We start from the raw sequence: 3,723 nt of genomic DNA on the forward strand, positions 1-3,723 counted from the left end.
AGGGTGGGGCAGGAAATCACTGGTTTTTTTATTGGAAGCTTTTCTTCGCTATTTGATTTTTTACTAAGCTCATGTATCATTTAGTTATAAATAACTTAAATTGAAAATATTAAACTGATTATATAGCACTGTTTTCAAACTTTATCAGTTTATATCACTGAAAAGATATGCAAAATATGAATGAATTATTAAGGATAGGCTGTAATGCCATAATAACAAATAACCACAAATTCCAACGGCTTAATGCCCCCCCCCCAAGTTACTTTCACTCAAATGCTATCTGTCCCTATAGCAGTTAGCAGAGCAACTCTGTCCCATATAATCCACCACAGAGCTACAGAGAGAGCTGACGGAGTGGCAGACAAGACTCACTACCACGGGAACCTGGAGCATGTGTACATTTCTCTCCCTCGCAACAGTGGAATGGAAAAGAGGATTGCACCTCAGCAATGAAATCCTTTGACCTGGAAGTGATACCTATCACTTCCACTCATTGCCCAGTGGCCAGAACTTATCATATGGCTTCTCTTCTTTCTTTCAAGGAGACGGGAAAGTTTAATCCTTCAGTGTGCCAAGAAAGAGAAGAATATAGTGTGGGTGAACACTGGATTTCTCCAATACAGTAAAGAAATATGCATTTAAAGATTTTGATAGGTTCAATATTATAATTAGTATTTTGGAGCCTCTACAAACCATTAGATTATGAGTGAAAAAAGCCTAACACACTTTCAAGTCCTTTTTCTACCTCTAGGTATTTCTTCTAAAATTTTATGATAAAAATTTTCAAGCAACAGTACTGAAAGAATTTTACAGTGAGCACCTATATTCTAAGCCTCTAGACTTTATCATTATCACTTTGCTATATTTCCTTTACCACGTATTTCTTCCAGATATATTACTGTCTAAAACTTCTTTAGCATAACTTTGCTTAAGAACTTCAAATAATAATAATACCAATAATACTAATGATAATAATATTTATTGAATAATCAACAAGGACCTACTGTATAGCATAGGGAACTATACTCAATATTTTCTAGTAACCTATAAGGGAAGAGAATCTGAAGAATATATATATGTACATATATATATACACACACACATATATATACACATATGTGTGTGTGTGTGTATGTGTATATATATATATATATATATATAACTGAATTGCTGTGCTCTACACCTGAAACTAACATGATATTGTAAACAACTATACTTCAATTAAAAAGATATTTACCAAGCACCTACTATACTCTAGGCATCTTAAATACACTATTTCTTATCCTCAGAGGACTATCATGTAAAGTACATATTATTCTCTGCCTACTTTAATTAAAGAACCAATGATCAAAGAGTTTGAGTAACTTGCTCACGTTCCCTTAGCAGATCTAGGATTCAAATCATTTGTATCTGACTCTACATCCTTAATGCTCTTACTACTGTATCTCACCAGCCTTGATTTTAATACATCAGAAACTACTGTCACCTAAATCACTTTCTGTCTCTTTCCTCCTAAACAAACAGTGTATAAAAGCTGTGTGTTTGATCTAAATTTGCTAATCTTGTATAGAAAATATGTTTGCGCCATCTCTCTTTCCATCTCTCTGAAGTCAATGTTTCTACTTCTCAACCTGGATAGTCTATGTTCCCACTAACCAACAGCTTTGTTATGTCACTTTCAATGCAGGCTGGAGGCCAGCAAATGGAATATATGGCAGGGCTCTTGCCCTGTTGGAAACAAACCCTGGCACCATTATATACGCTATAGATAACTTTTCCTGTGAGTTTTGCAAAAGACACTCCCGCTAGTCATTGTACTGTTCTGATCTTTTTTCCAGGATTATTTTAACTTGTCTTAAGAAATCTTTAAGAACTGACAACGAGTCTCTTTTTTACACTTGAATTGTGTTTACTCAGCTGAATGTCACAAAGAAAGTGATATTTTTCCAAAGGTAGAACAATAAATTCAAAATTCAAGATAATAGTCCTGTGATTTTACAAATTACGTGTTATATTTACTTAACAATTTTGAATTCTACAATATGCTTATACTATATCATTTTCCTTCTTTTCCCAGTACAGAAATATTCTGAGCAAAGTATTCCTGAGATCTGTCTCAGATGCATAAAGACCAAAAATTTCCTAGAGTTTTTTTGGTAAATATGACATTTTGTTGTTTTGCTAAATTATAAATTGCCTTCAATACATGCAATGCTTCAGATATTGGGCAAAATATAATTTCATAGTACACAACCTTTTAAACTGGTATTTTAATAATCTATTACTGTAAGTATATATGTAATATCTTAGAAGAATTTTGTTACTTTTTTTCAACCATAATGGCATATTTTATCATGAGAGGTGGTATAACATAGTGATTGAAAGCAGGAGCTCTGAAGCCAGACTACCTGGGTTTAAATCCTGTATCTGCCATTCGGCAGCTCCATGACACTAAACAAAGATACTTAAAACTATTTGTATTGTTTGAAAGTTTTCTCATTTTGTGCTGACTCTTCTCTGATTCCAGGATGCTTAAATAAACTGGAAGCACTTGCATCCGAGATTCTTACAAAATTCAAAGTTCCTTGGTCTCTTTGACCCCAGTGACATTCACTTCCTCATTTTAGTGGTTCCTTTCCATAGCCACACCGAGAATCTCATGTCTTAGCATTGGGACTCAAGACATTTTAAGGTATAGTCTCCCAAGCTCAGATCACTCATTTTCTTCCAGGTCTTGTATTCTGTAATTCCCCTCAAACCTGTACTTCAGTCTTATTTCTTCCAATTTTCCTGTCCCCTCCTGATTTCATCTCTTTCACTATCCAACTTCAGTCTCATGGTTCACTGGCCCCATTCCTTAACCCTCAACTCCATTTCATTTTTTACCCTCCCAATGCACTAAAACTTAAAACCTATAACTTGGATCAGTTCAATCATTTTTCTCAGTTCCTTATTTGTAAAATGGTCTGATTTGGATAAAATGTGTGCAATTTTGTGTACTGGAGTCCCTACTAATAATAAAATTTCTACCTATCAGTTATTGGGTACTTCTTATGTGTCAGGTGACGAGAACTGCACATCTGTTCTCTCTCTTATCTCCATAGCAAAAGTGTAAGATCGTAGAGATTGTTCTCTGTTTTGCAGATGAGGATCCAATGCTTAGAAATGTTAAGACATTTTCCAAAGATCAAATAGTTAGTAAATGGCACAGGCAGAATTTGAAACTCAATCTTTTTCCTCTAAAGCACAAGTTCCTAACCACTGTACCATGTAATTACCAATATATATGGCTTCAAATATACTACTTTTTAAAATGCATTCTATTGTCCTTTTATTACCTTTCTCTTCTTGCCTTCTTTTGGACTCAGTAAATACTCTTTGTCATTCTATTTTTCTGTATATTAGTTTGACAGTTATACATTCTTTACCTATATATTGTAGTTAAATTTATTTAAAATATTATTCCTTATATATTATATACAATCCTAACTTTAACCGATAAGCTTTATACTCCTCCTTGCCAATGCATGGTTCCTAGAACATTTTAAGTTTTAAGTATCTACATATATTCATCTCTCATCTATCTATCTATCTATCAGTATACACACACACACACACATTTGCATTCAACCATTTGGGAGAATTCATCGGATTCTTTGACACCAGTTTTGTCAAAGATGTCATCTGGGAATTTTCTTCCACCATGCCAGTTGTTCTGTCTAG

Source organism: Balaenoptera borealis, assembly GCF_965194805.1.
Source record: "Balaenoptera borealis genome assembly, chromosome: 13".
NCBI lineage: Eukaryota > Metazoa > Chordata > Mammalia > Artiodactyla > Balaenopteridae > Balaenoptera > Balaenoptera borealis.